This window comes from Dendrobates tinctorius, unplaced genomic scaffold, assembly GCF_039654945.1.
Source record: "Dendrobates tinctorius isolate UK_male_01 unplaced genomic scaffold, ASM3965494v1 ptg000245l, whole genome shotgun sequence".
NCBI lineage: Eukaryota > Metazoa > Chordata > Amphibia > Anura > Dendrobatidae > Dendrobates > Dendrobates tinctorius.
In genome coordinates this window covers 7,578,391-7,602,701 of record NW_027361912.1, presented here as the reverse complement: position 1 = coordinate 7,602,701, position 24,311 = coordinate 7,578,391, and the positions used below count along the sequence as shown (strand labels likewise).

General features: G+C 44.4%; 1 pseudogene; it reads right to left on the bottom strand.

Moving 5' to 3' along the window:
- The window catches only part of LOC141060855 (zinc metalloproteinase-disintegrin-like VLAIP-B), a 176,698-nt pseudogene that overhangs the window by 18,068 nt on the left and 134,319 nt on the right, over window positions 1-24,311 (bottom strand).

Below are 24,311 nucleotides of genomic sequence, written 5' to 3'. Positions count from 1 at the left end.
CTGCCCCATGTCTCTAATCATGCCCCGCATCTCCATTCTGCCCCGAGTCTCCATTCTGCCCCGTGTCTCCAATCATGCCCCGCATCTCCATTCTTCCCCGTGTTTCCATTCTGCCCGTGTCTCCATTCTGCCCTGTGTCTCCAATCATGCCCCGCATCTCCATTCTTCCCCGTGTCTCCAATCATGCCCCGCATCTCCATTCTGCCCTGTGTCTCCAATCATGCCCCCCATTTCTATTCTGCCCCGTGTATCTCCATTCTGCACTGTGTCTCCATTTTGCCCCGTGTCTCCAATCATGCCCCGTATCTCCATTCTGCCCCGTGTGTCCAATCATGCCCCGTATCTCCATTCTGCCCTGCATCTCCATTTTGCCCCGTGTCTCCAATCATGCCCGGTGTCTCCATTTTGCCCTGTGTCTCCAATCATGCCCTGTATCTCCATTCTTCCCTGTGTCTCCATTTTGCCCCGTGTCTCCAATCATGCCCCATATCTCCATTTTGCCCCGTGTCTCCAATCATGTCCCGCATCTCCATTCTGCCCTGTGTCTCCAATCATGCCCCCCATCTCCATTCTGCCCCGTGTCTCCATTCATTTCCCACATCTCCATTCTGCCCCATGTCTCCAATCATGCCCGCATCTCCATTCTGCCCCGTGTCTCCAATCATGCCCCACATCTCCATTCTGCCCCGTGTCTCCAATCATGCCCCGCATCTCCATTCTGCCCCGTGTCTCCGATCATGCCCCGCATCTCCATTCTGCCCCGTGTCTCCAATTATGCCCCGCATATCCATTCTGCCCCGTGTCTCCATTCTGCCCCACGTCTCCAATCATGCCCCGCATATCTATTCTTCCCCGTGTCTCCAATTATGCCCCGCATCTCCATTCTGCCCCATGTCTCCATTCTGCCCCGCGTCTCCAATCATGCCCCGCATATCCATTCTGCCCCGTATCTCCATTCTGCCCCATGTCTTCAATCATGTCTCGCATCTCCATTCTGCCCCATGTCTCCAATAATGCCCCGCATATCCATTCTGCCCCGTGTCTCCATTCTGCCCTGTGTCTCCAATCATTCCCCCATCTCCATTCTGCCCCGTGTCTCCAATTATGCCCCGCATCTCCATTCTGCCCCGTATCTCCATTCTGCCCCCGTGTCTCCATTCTGCCCCCGTGTCTCCAATCATGCCCTGCATCTCCATTCTGCCCCGCGTCTCCAATCATGCCTCGCGTCTCCAATCCTGCCCCGTCTCCATCCTGCCTCCAGTGTCACACTCCAATCTGCCCGTGTGCCTTCAATCTGCCCTGGCAGGATGGAGACACATGGTCCATGTGTCTCCATCCTGCCAGGGAAACATATTGGACGCTTTCAGTATTTAAATAAAAAAAACAACTTTCTACTTACCTGACCGCGCTCCAGCAGTGAAGATGCAGCTGCTGCTGTGAGCTGAAGGACCTGTACTTAGGGCCCGGCCGCAGCACACATTACTTGGGGCCCAATGACTAGAAGCACAGGAGTGGGGCCCCTGACATGCGGGCTCCCCTTCTGTACTGCTGTTCACCGGGCCCCATACAGCAGTAAGGGCTGTCATGCCCTGATGGTGGCCCTGATCTCACGTTTTGGACCCCGTGCTCATGTTCTGGCTTTCTGACTCTCGGCTTGGTATTTTGACTACGTGTATTGCTGCTCCTTCTGGTACGTCTGCTCCTGCTAGTTTCTGACTCGGTTCGTCTGACTATTCTCTCTCGTTACCTGTGGCACCTGTGCTGTTGCTCAGGGTTGCTGCTCTTAGTGTGTAACCCCTCTTCCCTCACCAGCTCCCCCTGGTGGAGGTTTCACTACATTATCACTAACCTATACATTTAAACAGGATTTTGCACTTTTTTTTTCTTTGGTCATGGATCTGCTGCATAACTTGGCAGATCAAGTGTCCAGTTTGACACAGATGGCGCAGGACTTTTCTGTGAATCATCAGTCCCTTGTAATGTCTCCTACCCACTTACAGAAAGAACTGACTGAGACTATTAAGACCATGCAGGGAAACACCTCTCATATTGTTTGTCCACCAGGCGACTCTGTAGATGTTATTTTGCACTCTCCTGAACCCTCAGTTAAACTTCCTGACACATTTTCTGGCGAAAAAGATAAATTTCACATATTCAAGGAGAGTTGTAAATTATGGTTTTCTCTTAGACCCCGATCGTCTGGGGATGAGACTCAGCGGGTGGGGATTGTTATCTCCTTACTTAGGGAGGGTCCCCAATCCTGGGCTTTTTCGTTGCCCCCTACTGCCCCTGAACGGATGTCGGTAGATAGGTTCTTTGAGGCCCTAGGATATATCTATGACGAACCGGGCCGTGTTAGGGTGGCAGAGGACACTATTTTGGGTCTGGGGCAAGGGAAGCACTCAGCTGATTGGTACTGCTCCGAATTCCGTCGATGGTCCACTGAGGTGTCCTGGGACGACTCCGCACTGAGATGTTTGTTCAGGAAGGGACTGTCAGATTGCTTGAAGGACGCTCTGGCTCTCCATCCACCTCCCAGCTCATTGGAGGAGGCTATGACTCAGGCTATGTGTATGGATAGGAGACTGTGGGAGAGAGGTGTTACTCAGCGAGGGTTTCCATTTTTCCCTGCTAACCCTGATGTTTTGCTTCCATCTGAACTTATGGAGGTGGGAGCCACTAACCCCCCAGGAGAAAGAGAGGAAACGGCGACGTGATGGAAAATTGTGTTTTTACTGCGGAGATCCCGGACACTGGAAAAAAGACTGCCCCTCCTGTCCTCCGACTAACAAGCAGCTCAGTCTGGGTGATAATTGTGGAGGTCACCCAGACTCTCAGGTACCTTTTTCTTCTTTTTCAAAGATACTGCTAAAGGTGGAACTTGGTGTTGAGAATGGCTTTTTCCATACTTCTGCTTTTGTAGACTGTGGGTCATCCCTGAACCTGATTGACTCTAAGCTGGTGGCTCGCTGTAGATTAGGGACAGTTAGTTTGGGGACTCCCTTAAAAATTGTGGCTATTGACTCTACACCTCTCACTAAGAATGGACTCCATTTCATTTCTAAAGAATTCACCCTCAGGGTGGGGGCCCTACACCAGGAGCGCATGTCATGCTTTGTTTTGGATAACCTCCCTGCTGGCCTGGTGTTAGGGTTTCTCTGGTTACAACGGCATATCCCGGTTATTGACTGGAGGTCCCGGGATATTGTTAAATGGGGACCTGGTTGTTCTGAAAATTGTCTTGCTACTGTGTCTATGTCATCCGTCAGTCTGTAGGGTATTCCGGAGTTCCTGAAGGATTTTGAGGATGTGTTCTCCGAAAAGGAGGCTGAGGTTCTACCACCACACCGACCATTCGATTGTGCCGTGGATCTTGTTCCCGGTGCCAAATTGCCCAAAGCCCGGCTGTACAATCTCTCCGGCCCTGAGCGCGCTGCTATGAAGGAGAATATCTCTGAGAGCCTCCGTAAAGGGCATATACGGCCATCTGTCTCTCCCGTGGCAGCGGGGTTCTTTTTTGTGTAAAAAAAGGATGGTGGTTTACGCCCATGCCTCGATTTTCGAGAACTGAATAAAATAACCATAAGAAACGCTTACCCTCTCCCACTGATACCTGATTTGTACAATCAATTGTCGGGGGCCAGGTGGTTCTCTAAGTTGGACCTCAGGGGAGCATACAATCTCATCCGTATACGGGAGGGGGATGAATGGAAAACTGCGTTTCTCACCTCTGAGGGTCTGTTTGAAAATTTGGTTATGCCCTTCGGTTTGACTACCGCACCAGCGGTATTCCAGAATTTCATTAACCATGTTTTTTCTGATTTTATTGGACACTTTATAGTTGTTTATCTTGACGATATACTCATATATTCTTCTGATAGACAAAGTCATATGGGTCATCTTCATGCGGTTCTCCAGAGGCTCAGGGAGAACTCACTCTTTGCCAAATTGGAGAAATGTTCATTTTTTACTCAAGAATTGTCCTTTCTAGGGGTCATCCTGTCCGCTGAGGGGTTTCGTATGGACCCTAGGAAGGTACAGGCCATTGTGGATTGGGTGCAACCCAGAGATCTCAAGGGTCTTCAGCGATTTCTGGGTTTCGCCAATTATTATAGAAAATTCATCAAGGGGTTCTCTCAAGTGGTCAAACCCCTCACTGATCTCACCGAAAAGGAGGCGGATCTCAAAAACTAGTCAGCTCCAGCTGTGGCTGCATTTCTTTGTTAAAAGAACGTTTCATGACTGCTCCAGTACTGGTGCAACCTGACTTGTCTAAACCATTCATCATAGAAGTGGATGCCTCTGAGGTGGGAGTGAGGGCTGTGTTGTCCCAGGGGCCTACCACATTAACTAACTTAAGACCCTGTGCCTTCTTTTCAAAAAATTTTTCCTCTGCTGAAAGTAATTATGATGTGGGTAACCGAGAGTTGTTGGCCATTAAATTGGCTTTTGAAGAATGGAGGCATTTTTTGGAGGGGGCTGTCCATCGTATCACTGCCATTACAGATCACAAGAACGTCTGACTCCGAGACAGGCAAGGTGGTCACTTTTTTTTCCCGATTTCAGTTTTCCATCACTTTCAGACTAGGTTCCAAGAATGTGAAGGCGGATGCCTTGTCTCGCAGCCTAGATCCGGTATCACCTCCTGAGCCTCCTTCCTCCATTCTTCAGCGCGGGGTGGTGGTGGCTGTGGTGTCCCCGAGATTGGAGCAGGAGATTCGTGAGGCCCAATCTCTTGCTCCTCCGTCCATACCTGAAAATAAGCTCTTTGTGCCTGTCCAGTATCGGTTAAGGGTGCTTCGGGAGTTCCACGACTCGGCCCTGAGTGGGCATCCTGGAATCTCAGCCACTCGTAAAGCCATCACTAGGTTGTTGTGGTGGCCCTCTTTGACTTCTGACGTCACTGGTTTTGTGTCCTCCTCTGAACCTTGTGCCCGCGCTAAAGCCTCCCACAACCGGCCGGCCGGGGAATTGGTGCCACAGCCAATTCCGGATAGACCGTGGACTCACCTGTCCATGGATTTTATCACCGATCTCCCACCCTCTAATGGCAAAACCGTGATCTGGGTAGTTGTGGATAGGTTCAGTAAACAAGCACATTTTGTACCCTTAACGCGCTTTCCTAATGCTGAGACTCTATCTAAGCTATTCATTGAGTATGTGATCCGGTTGCATGGTGTGCCTGTCAGTGTGGTGTCTGATAGAGGGGTGCAATTCATGGCAAAATTCTGGAGAGCTTTTTGTAAAAGGCTGGGCATCAGTCTGACCTTTTCTACCAGTCTACCACCCCGAGACCAATGGTCAGACTGAAAGGACCAATCAGTCTTTGGAGCAGATCCTGCGGTGTCTTGTCACATCCAGACAGGATGATTGGTGCTCTGTGATACCTATAGCGGAATTCGCCTTCAATAATCATGTCAATCAGTCTACTGTTACTTCTCCTTTCTTCTGCAACTATGGGTTTCACCCTCATTTTGGTGAATTCTCCAGACTAGATTCGGAGTGTCGAGGGGCTGATTCGGCCTTTTTGCGGTTGGAGGAGGCTTGGAGGGAGGTTCAGAGAAACATTGGGGAGGCTCAGGGCAAATATAAATTTTTTGCAGATAAATGACGCTCAGTGGAGCCGACTTATCAGGTGGGGGATAAGGTATGGTTATCCACCAAAAACATAAGGCTGAGATTTCCCTCTGCTAAGTTGGGTCCCAAGTTTATTGGTCCGTATGAGATTTTAGAGGTGATTAATCCTGTGGCCTTTCGCCTGCGTTTGCCTCCGTCATTATGGATTCCTAATGTGTTCCATAAAGCGCTTCTGAAGCCGTCGGTGCCTTCCTCTGATGAGTCTCCCTCGCACCCGCCGCCTGTTATGGTAGATGGTCAGACCGAGTATGAGGTGGAACAGGTGGTGGATTCTCGTATGCTCCATCGTTCACTTCAGTACTTGGTCCACTGGAATGGATACGGTCCTGAGGATCGGTCATGGGTGCCGGCACGTTCGGTCCATGCAGATCGGTTGGTCCGGGCCTTTCACGCTCGTCATCCAGGGAAGCCTGGGGGTCCAGTGGCCCCCCATTGAGAGGGGGGTACTGTCATGGTCCAGTCCGGAGTTTATTTTCTGCTGTCTTCACTCCGGACTGGTCATGCAGGAGTTAATCTCCTCAGCCTCGTTCTGGAGCTAGCTGGGCTATTTCAGTCTCTCACAGCCTGCTGACCAGTGTTAGTGATAGCTTAAGCTTCCAGTTTAGAGCCTCTGACCCTTGTACCTTGGTGTGTTCCTTCTGCCTTTGACTGATATTCACGTGTATGACCCGGACTGATTTCTGACCCCGTCTCTTGGTATTCGTCTCTGCTGTTACGTTCCCTCTCTGGCATCTGACTCCTCGGCTTGTACCCTGACCACGTATTTCATCTCACGTTTTGGACCCCGTGCTCATGTTCTGGCTTTCTGACTCTCGGCTTGGTATTTTGACTACGTGTATTGCTGCTCCTTCTGGTACGTCTGCTCCTGCTAGTTTCTGACTCGGTTCGTCTGACTATTCTCTCTCGTTACCTGTGACACCTGTGCTGTTGCTCAGGGTTGCTGCTCTTAGTGTGTAACCTCTCTTCCCTCACCAGCTCCCCCTGGTGGAGGTTTCACTACACCAGAGTTAGTTTTTATTTCTGTTGCTTAAGGCAGGTGCTGGCTGTACAACGTAGACAACATCCAAGGTAATCGAACGGGCTACTCTTCTTTGTCTTCTCTATACACCTGCACTCAATATATGACAAACCTATGTGGCACATATTAGGAAGGGGTTGAAGAATGTTGGAGAAATGCTTGCCTATAAATTTCCTTAGAAATCTCCGATTACTACTAGAGATGAGCAAATCGAGTTGAAACAAATTGAATCTTCTACAAATTTCACAAAAAAGAAAAATATTGGTTTTGATAGAATCCAAACTTTTTTGTTTTATTTTTATTGTATCCACTCTCAATCCTCAGATATTAATTCATGTTGTTATGAAGCAAATTTCTCCACCAGGAGCCCTTTCTTAATCAGGAGACCAAACAAAAACCCTTCCTCCTAATGAAGCCACGCTCCCTGATTCATCTCCAAGGTAAAAAAATAAAAAAGACCAAGAGGAAAGTTTTCTATGAAATTTTTTATCAGTAGGTTTTCTTTTGAATAATGCAAATGCCATTATGCCCTTACCATAGAGGACCGTGGACCTTTATATCCATATGGAGCTGCAGGCTGTAAAAAAATCAATAATACACTTAAAAAAATACCAAAATAAATGAATAGTTATTGTATCTGCTGAAATCTCTGATGAACATAAGGCCTGTACACACGTTACTTGTGGGAGTTGTTCCAAGGTTTCAGGATTGGTGGGGTTCCTGGTAGTAGGACCATAGTTATTGGCAAGTTACTACCTATTTTGAGGATAAGTGATATCTTACTAACTTGGTGAATCCCCCTTAATTCTGGATGTATACAAACACATACTCTTCCAGGTTTGGGCTGGCCCAGTAGAGGACCAAAGCCCTGAGGAGTGACCGTAGATTGGAAGGTGCTGCTACAGAAGACCAGTAATTCAACGGAAGTCAACCCTAAAGCAAATTTAGGAGTTTACATTTTTCTTGGGAAAAGCAGTCAATGCATGACCAACTTGGTTTCTATCTCCAGGATACTCGCTAATTAGCTTCTCCATCATTTCATAGATTGATGATGTTCCATGGGGGTATAACATCATGATTCATGCATTGATGACCCAAGTTAAGCGTAGTTCATCAACTTAAAACCCAAGAAACCCCTTTAATCTATAAACAACCTGTGTCTTGTGCGGCTGTATGTTTGCCCCATATAGATAGAGTCTGGGCCCTCAAAACCATTCTTTCTCTAGTTGTCCCAAGTGTGGATTTTCCATTAATCACAAATGGCTCCTCATTTCAGGTTTCCTGCTACCCAGCATGAGCTCTTACTTCATTATGCTACATTAACTCCATAAAAGAAAAAATATGTACCTGTGACACTTGTGGTTTCTCTGATTTTACTGGTTGAGGTGATGGTGGATGCATATTTTTAATGGGTAGCTGTTCAGAGAAAAAAAAAATACAACATTTTTATATGCTTCACATTCAGGGGTATAACTAAAATTAGATACAGGGGTTACAGGTGCACCCGGACGTTGAGCTTAAGTGACCTCAAACAGTGTATTTGGCCCACATGTGGAGTCCAATACTATTAAAAAGCCATGATATTTGAGGGGCCTGTTGGCTCCACCATATTTTTTTTGTTCTCCATCCTGTGACGTTAGCAAATGGCCTTAGTCCATGGACTTCATTTAAGGTAGGAGGGTGCTGCTCTGCATCATGAGTGACACAAATGGGACTACTAACTAAAATGATATTGCATACTTTTTTTTTGCCAAAAGTTTCTTTAGATGTTATGAAACAAAAATACTAGAAAAAACATAAATTCTAACAACAATCTATTTTTGATACTTGTAAAAACAGTTTCTTAGTTCGACATTACTATGAAGTGTGCAGCACCACTCAATGTCAATAGGCAGCAGCAAAAGTAAATACTTGGACACGTACAATGGAGATCAAACCCCATGACTTGTATGGGTACTTAGGCAAATTTCTTTTTGGCACTTGTTGGTTGACCTTTGTTTTACGGTATCATATACTGATTTTTATTAAAAAAAACAAAAAAAACAAACTAACTGCAAGTTTATCGAGTGTCATCGTCTTTTTACCTTTATCGGTAGTGTGACCACATCTTGGAGTACATTGGACTTAGGAAAGCTGAAGAAGGGATGCTACCGGGTAAGTAAAAGGATGGTAGGTCTTACAATAATTGACTTGAGGACACCTTCTAAATAAACTTTTAAAAGGGTAAATGTTATGATTAGCTGGGGCACATAATTCTCTATATTTTTGTAAATGGACAACTTCTGAACAACCAACTGGGAATAAAGGGAGAATGCAAAAATAAACTCTAGGTCTCCATCATCAGGTCTGTAGCCACAGTTTCTCTTACCTCTGGGGTTGACACGGAGTCACACTGCACTTCAGCCAGAAAGAAGGATGGATTTGTTGTTCCACATAGTCTGACTGTAGATCCCCTGGATAACAAATTACCCATGAAAATGGAATCAGAAACACAGAATCTGCAAGTAATACATCTTTTATTGCCAAAATTTATTTAACCGGTGCCATTAAAAGACGATTCTAGTCTTCAAGGGGTTGTGAAGTGTCTCTAATTTAAACACCAGGCAGTACTACATAGTGAGCAGGACAGCTGGCGCGGAAAGCATCCAATCATCCTATTTCTAGTGGGTATTGTCCATGTGTCTCTATAATTAGGCAAACTTCTACCGGACACAAAGCAGAGCTTTTACAAGCCCAATGCGGAAATAAAAAGTGCTACACAACCCCTTTAAGTGCCCTTCCAGACAAAGTACATAATAGTACGTACTATGTCAGATGTGAATGTGTGGAACTGAATCTGCTCCACACATGGCACATGGTGGGTAGACCGCACCTTGAGAAAGTGCAGCAAAATGCGCGTCGTGGCAGCAGGCTTGGGTCCAGTTTTTGCATATAATTGGTAAGCAATGCTATTGGATGGTTTGATATATCCCAGCATTTATTTGTGCACATGTGATTGATTTTGCTGATTTGTAGTATTGTAACTAGCCCATTATGTATGCTTATATTTCTGGCACTGAAGCACTTTATGTACAGTATGTACATAAGTGGACCCTTATAACCATCATTACCTGATCCTTGTTGATATGTATTGTCATTTATTTATTATATGTTTACTAAATATATATTTTTATAAAATGATTATGGACTATATACTCCTATGAGGTCTTTTTGTCTTTATGGCGGGTACCAGCTGTGTTATACAGCTTTTACCTGCCTCTAATATCAGCGTCCGAAACTTGTACTACTTTTTAGCTATTTAGATGTAGCGGTCATTCACTGATAGATGCATGTACTGTATATCGCTGCGATCGGCCTGCTCTTCCGATCAAAACAATTATAAAATGAACTTAAAAAAAATTTAATCGAAAGGCTCAATTGATGTTTTTTGCTCATCTCATATCCCCTAAAAAAATTAATTAAAAACAATCAAATTATTTACCTACTCCGAAATAAAGTCTACAGCTCACCATGCAAAAAAATACGACCTCACCCAGCTCCATAAACGGAAAAATAAACAGAAAAATAAAAAAGTTAGGGGTCTCAGAAAATGGCGAATCAAAACTAATTTTTTACATTTTTCTTAATCCCGAAAATATAAAAAACGATACAACTTGAGTTTAATTGTAATTGTACAGACCTGAGAATTCATGTAACAAAGTCATTTATCCCTACAATGAACACACTAAAAGCTAAATAAATAATAGTGGAATTGCATTTTTTTAACCATTTCAGTTGGTATTTATTTCACATTTAATGGCAAAATGAATGGCGCCATTAAAAAAACAACAATTCGTCTTTAAAAAAAAAACTCTCATATTAAGTCAATTGGGGAATAAAAAAAGTTAGGCAAGAAGGGTGTCATGATTTTTCCTATTGGTATGTCTGGACGTAGTGAGTGACAGTTCCGCCGTCCAATCTAGGGTTCGCACCTGCTGAGCTGTCAGTGTGGTGATGGACAGCTTAGGAGTACAATCAAAGGCTCCGTTGTTCTGAGCTGTTCGTGATTTGGCTGACAGTAAAGGAATGGGGTGTGCTTTGTTTTCTCCTGGTCAGAGTGATTACCTGACCATTTATCTAGCTCTCTGCCTGCAATTACTGCCAGTTGTAGCTTAGCTCAAGTGGTGTGTGTTTGCTCTGTTCTCAGTTCTTGTATTCTGATCTTTGTTGCCAGACCTAGGATTAGTGTCTGACCATCCATTTGCCTTTGTATTGATCCGCTACCTTCCTGGAATTCTGACCTTGTACTGTGATCTGACTATGCCTCTCTTTCCCTTTAGCTTATGGTCCCATCACACACAGCGAGATCGCTAGCCAGATCGCCGATTTTGTGACACCACAGCGATCTCGCTGTGTGTGACATGCATCAGCGACCACCCCCCCCCGCCGGGTATCTCTGATCGTGCTCAAACATCCTGGGCCATTTTTTGATCGTTGGTCTCCCGCTGGCCAGTGCGCATCTCTGCGTGTGGCAGCGAGAGACCAACGATCAGCGATGCTGGGAGCTGGTTTCCAAGGTAAACAACGGGTATCTAAGAGCTGCTCGGCTCTTAGTTACCCTCTGTTTACTGTTTACCTTGGATAAGAGCTTACTCGCTGGTCCTGATCGCTGGTGAGTCGGAAATGTGACAGGTCACCAGCGATCAGCTAACTATGTCCCAGTGATTCCATCCATGTCAGATCGTTAGTGGGATCGCTGGGACATTGTTACATGTACAACTAGCTCTCTTGGTATCTGACCCCAGATCTTTTGATTACTCTGTCTTATGGCTTGTCTGTGAGTACTGACTAGCATCATAAAAAGGAAGAAAAAAGGAAAACGCAAAAATTGAAAACTGGCTATGGCAGGGAGAGATAAAGAACCTAATAAGTAAATGATAACACAGTGGTGCCTCAAAGGACAAATTCCCCTGATCCCTCACTAAGACCATTGTGTTTTTTCCTGGTTCTTTAGCGATGGGGACATCTTTGCACCCTAATGCCTGAACTCGCAGTATATAACCCATGTCCTGGAGTGTAGGAGTCCTTCAGACATCACTTGTCCGTCTACATAGATTTTCTCTTGTCCCAAGAACAGCAGAAAAGAGCGGGTCAATATGAATAGGTGTCATGTAGCACTACATTTCCGGAGAAATATGCAAACCTCTAAACCCAATTGTTGGGCAACACATACCTCTTTGCACGTCTTTTTCGGAACACGAGGGTAAGGATAAGTCTGGCCACAAGAAGAAGGGAGATAAGGATGACCACCACAATGATAGCAATGTCTGAAACAACAGGAGAAATATTGATAACTGGCAGAGTGATATTAGGCCTCAGCCTCCTACTTTGTGTGACCTTGGAAGGTTATACTGATTCATCATCATCTCATCAAATTCTGATATTACGCTGCTCCCATCTTACTTAAATAGTGGTGTAGTTACTGGAGGCTCAGAGGTAGAAGATAAACTTCCCCCATTTTGGATATATTATGGAAAGACTCAGCACACCAGAAAAGATACAAACATTCTGCCTGAATGGGTCATTGACATTCCTAGAGATGGGCATTAAAGAGTTATTTTAATCTGAAAAATGACTGTTGTTTGGGTGTGGGTGTACACACCAAACACCATACCTATGTCTTCCTTGGTTTTTCCCTTGCCAGAGATAAATATATAGCAGATGTGCCCTGGCTGACATGGTAACAATGTTCAACAAGTCCAAGTCTGTGTCTGGTATTGTAGCTCAGCCCCTAGTATTCACCTGGTGATGAGTTAATCTGTAACATCATGCACATGTATTTTTGGGGAAATAATATCCTTTAGGGATTGTTATAATACCTACTTGTTTGTAAGAAGATGTCACAGTTCGGTGGTGTCCAACCTTCTCGGCATTGACATTGTAGCTGGTGGTCACAAACCTGAAGGAAATCAAACAACTTTTCAGTACAGTCTGACGTATACATATATCCTGTCCATACAGCCAGGAATGAGAATTATATAATTCTGGAGTAAATATTAACTGTGGTAAGTTGACCGGAAATTTATCTCCATGTCAAGAAATGTGCATTTAAGTTTTTTGGCCCAAATGTCATCCTCATGCCCATGAAATATCACAGGATTGGGCAAAATCTGACTATGCAATTTGATAACCATATAGACCCTGCGCACATTAGAGGAAAGTCGACAGAACCTAATGATTTTGGCGAGATTAGCCAACCAACTGATGTGCATGGGACCTTCCCTCGCTTGAATAATGATGCAAGTAGAGGTGGTGATCAGTCATGTGGAATTTCACCCCTGATCCTTTCGTTCTAAGCTTCTGCCAGTGGACACCTTAAACAGTAACCATTACTAGGTCAAAAGAGGTGAAATCTTGCTCATATTTTTCTTCTGCTCGCCAAGTTCTCTGTTTTTTATTTTTTGCTTTTCTTTGGGGCGGAGGGGTAAGGGAGGTTCTAAATCTGCCATGCAGTTCCGGCCTTTTATTTAGTGTGACCAATAAGCTCATTTTTGTAGTATTTACCAAGGGGACATTGGTCACAGAGTAGTCTAAAGACACGTTCCCAGTGAATCCTGTGAGTAATTCCCCTTTGATAAATACCATATTTTGCACACCAAGTAAAAAAACACATAGAACCATATGGCGGATAAAAAATAAAACTAAAGAGCAAGTGCAGAAAAGAGCCATCAAGGTTATTAAAGACAGGGGTGAACTGTGGTACAAAGATAGATCATCAAACTTGGTGCTATTCAGCTTGGAAAAAGGAAGGCTTACAGTTCAATCTTATTTGAATATACTAGTCATGGGTTACCGCAACAAAGAGGGGCCACAAGACTGCAGCATCTGATTTCATGTACACCTGCACTGATTAGAAGCACTTCACGGTCATATTAAATGGTTCAGGTTTCTATTAGCAGTGCAAGAGTTAAATTGCTCAGTTGAGAGCTTCTGGAGCTTTCCAGCTTTGATAGTCCCAGCTGTTCAGTATTGGCCACTTCTCTCTCTTATATACTGTATACTCATGTCTGGCAATCATGATTGCCAGTGTTAATTTTATGCTGCCTGGTTCTGGAGCTGGAGGTGTTGGTTGTTAAGGAGATGTTTGGAGTGTTATTCTAAAACTGTCATTTGGTGCTTAGTTTGTGAGCATATCCTTGTCGCCTCATATTTTGTTTTCCCTTCCTATACTTCCTGGTGATCCTATCTGTTGTTTGTGAGTGCATTTTTTAAGATTAATATATTGATTTATCCCTGTCCATCTTCCCTTGTTAGTTTGGTTAGTGTATTCTTATACACTACTATTCCAAACTTCCCTAGGTGGTGGAGTGGACAGTCTAAGGCTGATTTAGGAGCTCAGCAAGGTACGTGACCCCAGTGTCTTCACCACTATAAGTAATTCGTGGAGCAGGGATAGCTAGGGCACCCTTTCTTTTTTAGGGACAGAGAAGGTATCCTGTTGTGAGTTCATTTTCCCCTTCAATACTGAGGCCCGAGGAACTCCCTCTTCTGGTAAAGAAAGGTAGTGAGCCTGATTATCAAACACCTGAGGCTGATGATGATGACTGGCTGAGTGGAGTTACTGACTGGATATAAGGTTGCCGACGCCCTTCTGCCCTGCGGGTGATTTCTCTGTGGGATCCTTGGAGACCAGTCTGAATTCCTGCTCCTCTAAAGCTAAGTTTGCTGCTCGGCTTTTTGCATTTGCGCTTTGACTTTGTTTGCTTTGTTTTTCTGGATTTCTGCCATTCCCTGCTGGGGTGTGCTGAATTCCTTTAGCTCTGTCTTCTGAAAATACCTGAGTGCTGATTTAGTTTTTGAAGTCTAGCTGCTTCAGGGTCTTTTTCATATCAGCTTGTTGGCTTATGTCTTTGATAGGGTTTTGGCAGATTGCAGACAGCAGCCTTCCTGTCCTTTCCTATCTAGGTAGTTTTGGGCCCTGGCTTTGCTCAGTCTATCTTTCTGTCTGTGTTAGTGTTTTCATCTTGCTTCACCGTCATTATATGTTGGGGGCTGCCTATTGCTTTGGGGTCTGCTCTGGGGCAGTTTAGATTTCCCCTTTCTTTCTTTAGGCCTATTTAATTCTCCGGCTGTGTTCGAGGGGTCTAGGGCATCGTAGGAACCCCCCACGGCTACTGCTAGTTGTGTTGATAGGTTCAGGGGTCTGCAATCTGATAGTTGCCAACTTCTCTGGTTTTCTGGACTTAGCTTGTATTCCTGTTTTTGCCTCCTACGGTGACTCAATCATAACAGTATCCCTTGCTCAGGATATTAGACAACAGAGCCATGACAGTACTAATAAATGAGGGGACAGTACAGAGATCTCTATAATGATCTTTATATACCCAGGCCAGCTAATGTGACAACCTCTACGTCTAGAGGAAAGAAGGTTCAGTCATAATCACAGATGGAGGTTCTTTACTATAAGAGCAGTGAGACTATGGAACTCTGCCATATGATGTAGTGAGCGATTCACAAAAAAAATTAGATTCTGGGATGGGACGTTAATTCAGGGAACTAGTCTGACTGCCATATGTGGAGTTGTGAAGGAATTTTGGGGCAATTAGCATCTGCCTTGTGGGGTTTTTGCCTTCCTCTTGATCTACGTGTTAGGTTATAGCAAAAACAAGGGCACCTGTCCTGCTCTATCCTTATCTACATTGAGGTTGACTGACACAAGGCAAGGTTTTAATACTAGAGATAAGACAGGACCATCCTGATTGGGTACACTTTGTTGCGGTGGAATGACTTTTACGCTCTTTTGATCAAAATAGTAAAAACAAAGTATCCTATGTTATTTACATGTCTGATTTACTTGCTCATTTTGCTTTTTCTTTGGTTATGTTACTGCAAGTTATAGGTTGGACTTGGTGGTCAACCTTCAACCTTAAAAACTATGAAAAATAAAAAGCAAGAATAAAAGAGCAAGACATGGTCACTTTCAACTTGGATGCAATTCCTCTAAATTTCATTGACTATTTGGAGTGAGTTTTTTTATTTGACATCTGCTTTCAGAAAAACAATCTAAAAACTCTCATTTGCTCAAAAAAGAAAGTATATAAGTGAAGCAAGTGGCTGTTATGAGACCCTCAAGGAGACAATACGCATAAGATAAATGTCAGCCGAAAGTTCAGCAGACATCAGTCTCTCCCGATTCCCCCATGCACATAAGCGCTCAACCAAGCATACATGTGTTTTCATCGGAGAGAGACAGACAGACACTCGTTTGACCGTGGCTTGTCTCCCCTGAAAACAAAATGATCCAGGAGGCATTATCTTTCAAGAGAGAGTCCGATGGCCCCCATACACATCAGACAGTGGGCATATTAAGCTAACTTTCATCTAATGTGTGTGGAGGCCTTTAGAGAGGCTGCCAAGCCCTGGTTGCGCCTATCACCACTGTTACTGGGTGGTGACCTACACGTACCCCGTGTCCAGGGCATCTAGCAGAGCAGCTTTCTGACCGGTAGGCGCTGTTGATACTGATGCATTTTCCATCATAGCAGACCTGGGAGAACAGAACAGACAGATGATTGTCATCACCTTGTAAACTGATTGATTTCATTCATAACTACAACTCGCAAAAACAAGACTTCGTGTGCCAATGTTGTTGGGAAAATAGGAGTAATGTATCTTAGAAGAAGAGAAGAAAAAAACAAAATTGCAAAAGTTAAAATTGTTCACAATGAGAATGGGTTATAACCAATTCTAATTATGAGGAGGTGGCATATGTGTGAGTAGTTAGGGCAGCCTATTGGTTTCAATGCAAATTGTGTAAGGCTCCATTTCTCCTGCGGGAGTGTTGTAGGGCTATTCAACACTTGCGGTCAGATTAATAAAAAGAAAGTTTATAGCTGATTGCTGTGATGAACCTTAGGCAAGGATCACACTACCGTGTGTGGTACGAAAAACTCGCACTAGTCTCTTGCATCAATACCCGGCGCTACCGCCGGCACTCAGGACCGGAGCTGCGGCTGTATAGAAATACACCACTGCCGGGTGCTGCTGCGAGAGACTCGCATCACACACGGTAGTGTGATCCCGGCCTTAGAGGGATTGTGATGTGTGGAACACCTCTAAAACAGAAAATTGATTCTAGCCTAAAAAAACAACTGAAATGTAAGCGAATAGCAAAGTGTAACGCTCTTTTCACTTTCATATCTTGCACTTACTTTTCCTTCATCACATTTTGTTCCATTTTGAACCATCCCGGCGTCAGAAATTACCGCCTGACATCTTGCAAAATGGGCAATACCAGCATTAATGCTGGGACTGTCATTACCCCCAAAGCAGTAGAGCACTCCGCATTTAATGTCGCTGTGTAAAACAGATGTTACATTAGTACTTTATTTCGGGCTGCCTTCCATGAAGCTCTCGATTGTTGTTTTTACATATTACACTCTTGTCTGATGATCTATAATATATATTAATGATTCTAATTGGTGAGGGTCTACAACTATCTACTGTGGGCCTTGAGTAGAAAGGTTCTGGGACTTTGTCCTCACCTTGGTTCACATGCGATATATGTGTTGCCCACCTTCTTGCAGTATCCATAGGTGATACCCCTTAGATTCTTTTCGAAACAACTTTCTTCTCCAATCTTTGCACCTAGAAATAAAGAGTCAGGAAAAGGATTTGATACTGCAAGTGTCTTAATGGTAAATTATCTTCTTGTGGACAGTGCTAACTCATCTTTTACTCAATATTGCAACTCGCCTCATAGTCAAAACTTGTGTTGGTAAATGGAGGGGTTCAGGTTTAGCTGGCAGAGCTCTATAAAGGGTCTATATTGACTTTACGGATTGATACTTCCCATAAGTGGCACTAGAAACTCTTCTTACTTCCTTGGTGAAGATGGGGGTGTGACTGTATAGAGGGGAAGAGGTTGTTGCACCTTGGCTCTGGAGACTAGTGGGGCCCAAAAGGTTTTCTCACCCTTATGAAAGGACCAATACTATAGACCCATGAGAGTTCAGGGCCCATCAGTTTCAAGTTCTCTGAAAGATGAGATTTTTTGCATATAACATGTATTTTAGGTGCACATACTAGCTCTTCTGGAAAGTGCTGGGATCTAGCAGAAAAAGGAAGGTGTCCTGGACTCCAAAAATGCTTTTCTAAAGGGTCTTGTACATGTCCCAAGTTGAGGGAAGATAATTGGGTTTGAGCATTTGTGGAGAAGCTTGGTCTGGGGTAAAAAAGGGGGGAGGGGACACTAATTTTTTCCCTCAGTTTGAGTATAATCCTATGCAAAGTTAGATTTATTTTACCTTAAGACTTTGAGCAGAGAGTTGTAGTGCAGCCTTAAGTCCTGACCAGTGGTGTACATTTAAATCATGGGGCCCCATAGCAGAAATTCTAATTGCACCCTCCTCAAAAAAAAATAATATTCAGCAGGGTCAGAGAAGAGCATATCTTCCAAATTTGCCGACTTTACAAAGTAATTTTCATCCTATTGAAGAAAATAGATTCCCCTTTCATAGCACCCATAAAGTATGATGCCAACAGAAGTGCCCAATAAGCACTATATGATACTCCTACAGAAAAAAGGAACCACAGTACCCTCTACATGCACAGTATGATGACCTTACTGTACCCTGCCGGGTATGGTGACCCCAACACAGTATGATCCCCCAACTGTGAGCCTCACACAGCCATATATGCAGCATAATGGGCTTACATACATCATAATGGCCTCCACACCTCTCCACATGTTATAATGGACCTCACTAGCACTCCAAACAGTATTATGACTCCCACAGCCCTCCACACAGTATGATGCACCCCACACAAACTTTCCTACTGTATACCGTAATTACTAGCATACAGTAAATTGACCCCAATATAGCCCTCCAAATATTATAATGGCCCCAACATAGCTCTCAAAATATTAGAACAGCCCCACATAACCTTCCATATAATATAATAGGACAAATATGGCCTTTCATATAGTATAATGTGCCCCACGTAGCACTCAATATAGTATAATGGGCCCCACATTGACTTACATATGGTATTTGCATCCTCTAAAGTTCTCCATATAGTATAATGCACCCCCCATAGTCATCCGTACAGTATTTGCACCCTGTAAAGTTCTATATATACTATGATGCAACCTCATAGTCCTCCATACGGTAAAATGTGCACCAAAGTCCTCCATACAGTATAATGCACTCCCCTTATTCCTCCATATAGTGTAATCCACTCCCCATAATCCTTCATATAGTATAATGCACGCCCCCATGGTCTTCCATACAGTATAATGCATACCCTTAGTCCTCCATATAGTATAATGCTCCCCCTTAGTCCTTGTTTTGAAGTGTTGTCACAACTGCTCGGCACAGGGGGCGCGATGAAGTGATGTCATTGTGCCCACTGCAATGATACAGAGGGCGAATGATGGGGGAGGAAGCAGTCCCTTTTTCATCACTGCACGGTCTGCTGCCATTGGTGATAGGACACTGGTCCTGACCCAACTATGGCTCTCACAGCACAAACTAAGAGCATCAAAGATCCCTAGTTTGGGAGTTTGGGTTAAAAAACTAGTGAAAACCTGAAATGAACAGAAGCAAAAATGCAAAAGGTAAATTTACATAATAATATAAAGAAATTGTGAATTAATATGCAAATTAATGTGTTAATTAGGTATTGGCAATACTGAGATGAGGATATCCAGGGACAAGTGGAAGATTGGAGAAGTTGTTAAATATAATGCATTAATTTTAAAAGAGCAGACATTTATTGTAAATCATGGAATCATGGAATCATAGAATGCTAGAGTTGGAAGGGACCTCAAGTGTCATCTTGTCCAGTGTCTAACCCCCTGCAGGATTCACTAAACAGTCTCAAACAGATGTCTGTCCAGCCTTTGTTTCAAGACTTCCGTTGAAGTAGAACTCACCACCTCTTGTGGCAGCCTGTTCCACTCATTGAACACCCTCACTGTCAAGAGGTTTTTTCTAATATAAAGACAGACTTGGCTTAAAGGAGTTGTACATGATTAGAAAAACATGGCTGCATTGTCCCAGAAACAGTGTTGCACCCGTCTATAGGTTGCATCTGGTATTCCTGCTCAGCTATATTGAACTATTGGAGTTGAACTGGAACTTTTTTGACAAAAAGCAAGAGAGCAGCTGTTAGATGCTGAGGTTCTCCCACTGCACAGGGGGAATCTCAAGCCATGTCCTCTGTAGTCTCCCATTCATCTACAGAGGTTCCTGCTCAGCAGAGACGACGGTCCCAGCGTCTTGCCCAGGCTAATGTTAGGCGTCTGGTTGCTACTCCAGGCTCAGCTATTGTACCATGCATGTGTCAGCGGCGAGCAAACGCTCCTGGGACTAAGTCCTGCTTTTCTCCTACTGAGCATGCCCGTGGGACGACCTCTCATTGGAGGTCGGAGGTCACATGCTCAGGTCCTATTGCAGCTCGTATTGGACCATCAGGGTGCCGGAAGGCTGCATCTATAAAAGGATCGCCCGACCGTGCGCTAATATAGAAAAAGATTAGACCATGTGGAGTGAGTGTTGTATGAATGTCTCTGGTGAATGACTCATTATGAAACCCCTACCCTTGGTACGCATGTGTTGTGTAGCCTAGCCTGCTAGTGCCCAGGCTGAGGTCCAGGTAGAGGCCGAGTCAGAGACTGGCATCAGCATCCACCGGTGGCTTTGTCTGTACGCCACGGTGCACATAGTCTGCACTCCTCCGTGGTCAGTGTTCATTAGAGGCATCCGCAGGTGCGACACCGCACGCTCAGTAGGTCTAGAGGGACTCAGACCTCGTGTCATTGGGGCTGAGTTCTGTGACCATTTACTGAGCGCTCTCTTGCCGAGTGCTGTGTGTCTTAACAGGCTCCGGCATTTATGTTCCACAGTACGGCAGCTCTGTGATGTAACAGAGTCCGCTCCTGACGTTAACCCATGTGTGACCTTTTGTATACAGCTATATCCATCCGCCATTACTAAGCAGCAGTTTACCACCTCTGCACGGTGGACCCCGGGCTGCGAACGCACCTTACTATTAACTAATAATATTAGTGTGCGCTTGGAACACTCAAAGAAGAGGGAAATCTAAATTGGGTGGTTATATAAAAAAAAAAAAACCTCTTATAAGTGCTCTTTATGTAGCTGGATAATAGCGAGAAAATAGCAATTAGTAATAGTCAATTGTAAGACCTCAGAAGAAGTGCTTAAGGGAAAAAGAATATATATAGATGCTGGTGGCAATCTTAGTTCCAACCCGAACAATCACAAACTAAAAAGGCATGAGTGAGGGTAAAAACCTGAAATCACTGAACAGGTTATATACTGCAGGGTAATTCTCCCTGATAGTAGCTTAAAAAAAAAAAGTCAGAGTCAAATTGCAGCCTGTGAACGGCTGTGCAGAGTAGCCGCAATAGTAAATGCACAAGTCAGAGAGCGGTACCTGTAAAGATAATGCGATGTGAAGTCCTCACTCCAGTAAGCGGTGCAGGATAAAATAGCGCTTTTTGCTCCAGCGCTGGGGAAAGGAGAGGGGGGTTTGTACACTGGGGTATAGACGAGTTACAGGGCCTGCCCCGGCCGGTGGCAGCCTCCTGTCAGTGTCCCTCCAGCTGTGGAGCAGACGTGAGCGGCCTCTCGTGCTCCCGGCGTCTGTGAGCTGCTCCAGGTATACAGGACCTTCGTGATGTGAGTCAACACATGACCACGTCAGTTTCACTTGCTGGTGGTTGCGACGGGGACCAATGGACTTTCCAACATGTTTCAAAGACTAACTGTCTTCTTCCTCATGACGTGGTCATGTGTTGACTCACATCACGAAGGTCCTGTATACCTGGAGCAGCTCACAGACGCCGGGAGCACGAGAGGCCGCTCACGTCTGCTCCACAGCTGGAGGTACACTGACAGGAGGCTGCCACCGGCCGGGGCAGGCCCTGTATCTCGTCTATACCCCAGTGTACAAACCCACCCCTCCTTTTCCAAGCGCTGGAGCAAAAAGCGCTATTTTACTTGCACCGCTTACTGGAGTGAGGACTTCGCATCGCATTATCTTTACAGGTACCGCTCTCTGACTTGTGCATTTACTATTGCGGCTACTCTGCACAGCCGTTCACAGGCTGCAATTTGACTCTGACTTTTTTTTTTTTTTTTTTTTTTTTAAGCTACTATCAGGGAGAATTACCCTGCAGTATATAACCTGTTCAGTGATTTCAGGTTTTTACCCTCACTCATGCCTTTTTAGTTTGTGATTGTTCAGGTTGGAACTAAGATTGCCACCAGCATCTATATATATTCTTTTTCCCTTAAGCACTTCTTCTGAGGTCTTACAATTAACTATTACTAATTGCTATTTTCTCGCTATTATCCAGCTACATAAAGAGCACTTATAAGAGGTTTTTTTTTTTTTTTTCTATAACCACCCAATTTAGATTTCCCTCTTCTTTGAGTGTTCCAAGCGCACACTAATATTATTAGTTATTTTACCTTATTTCTTTGACACCCTTGTGACAGGTGTCTTAGTGTTTGCTGCTGGAATTACACTCATACACAAGCGCCACTGAATCTCCATTTGTAGCACCTTACTATTATTTTATTATTTGGTGTGTTCCGCCAGCCCTAACAGCAGCCATGTTTTTCTAATCCTAGACAAGGTGTGACCTACATGATGGGCAAAGTCTAAAGCAACCTATAATCTGATATGTAAATGCAGAACTTGTCTTTACTTACTTGCTCCCCATAGCTGATTGCACTGACTTTCCATTGTTGGACACTGTCCATTATAACAGATCCCTTGGCCGTCTTTGCATGGGCGACCATTGTATATAAAGTGATCTTGGGTACATTGTGGAGATTTTCCGTCGCACACATCAGACAGGTCACAGTCATCTTTAGCGGGCCGACAGACAGTACCTGCTTTCATAATCTGCCAAGAAATAACTTTGTGAACTCCGGAACACAGTGATGAATAAAGTACATGTTTACGTATATTTGCAACCATGCAAATTAATCAGTCCATGGTGAAGGGAGCTGTATGGAGGTCAAGCCTGGACTATCCCGCATGCGGATTACTATCCCAATGAGCACAGTAATCATTCCGGAACGATTGCAGCACTCCATTGTGTAAAGCCCCCTCTGCTGTACATACTACATGCCACTTCCCCATTCATCAGACATAAAGTAGGTATACAAATCATACCCCCATTCCCCCCATATAGTCATGGAGTGTAATAGGAAACTGATGTATTTCCAATATGCGGAGCGTCACTCACCTTACACTTATCATCGCAGCATTCACCATCTGCACATTCGACCTTAGCCTTGAACTTACATGTGGCGGCCTCACAACAAGGATTGGTGCATTCCTGCAAAATAGTAAACATACCTTGAAAGAGAGCTTTTAATTATAATTTTAGTAGCTTTAATACTAAGTTTACACCATATAGTATTATGTATTTATTTTGCATTGGTTGGGAAAAGTATGGTGGCCTTCATCCCCATCGCAACGTACATCTCAAGTCAGATACAAGTGTATGAAGTGGCCTCGGGAAACTGTCATACAGCCGGCATCCATCACACATGTGATCTGAGCTAGCTGCTGTTCAACCCCTTAAAGGGGAACTTTTACTGGATCTTTTCATGTAAACTGAGCACCTCCTTCAATTGCAGCTGTTCCACTGATTCTGGAACAATATTTCTTTTTCTTCAGTGAGCCCCATTCTAAAGTTATGCCCCCTGGTAATAAGGATACATATTTTCACTTCATACAACTAAAGGTGTAACAGAAAACTTGTCTGTGGGCATGGCCGTGTTTTGATTGGCTGAGTCAGCGGAGAAAAAGAAAATGCAGAAATAGAGAAGTTTTATGAGATACGCCCACTTAGTTGAAGGGAAGATTTGCATGTTTTTTAAAAGGGGACATCCTTTGCAATCGAGGGAAAAAAAGGAAAACTATTGTAAAATCAGTGGTGCAGAAGTAATTAGAAGGGGTACTCAGTTTAATAAAACAAAAAACAGTAGATCCAAGATGGCTGCCATTACCATCAGACATGTGTGAGGAGGCTCCTGCACACCGGTGCCAATCTGTTGCATCCTGCATCAACAGACCTTCCTTAGCCATCCTTCTTAGTGCTGATTGCAGCTGCCCACCCGAAGGGACCCTCGGGAAAAGATATTGTCTTGGTACCCCATGCCCTGGGACCCTGAAGATGCACCTCGGGCTTAACTGAGGCCTGCCATGTCCTCTCGCCATCTATTTGCTTGCCTATTTCCCCCCTGCAGCTGCTGCGGGGTTTGGTGATGGATAGCACTTCCAGGCAATGCCCACCCCCAATGCCTGACAGGTGAGAGCAGAACCGGGTGACTGAGATCCCCGCACCGGGAGGCGGGGCACCAAGGATCTCTTCCCCCAGAGAATTCCAATTACATAAAATGCATCAAAATACATCTTAACCCTTAGGTATCAGGGAGTACCCCGTTAACTCCCACCACTGCTACAAGTACATCATATGGTAAAAAAATTCAAGCCCACAACCATACAAATAAACTTTCGATTTGGGCTCTTGGAAGAAGGAGATGGAAAAAACTTAAGGTGAAAAAATTAATATTTGGAGTTAATCATAATACCTTGAGGGGGTTGTCTATCTTAAAAAAAAATAAAAAGC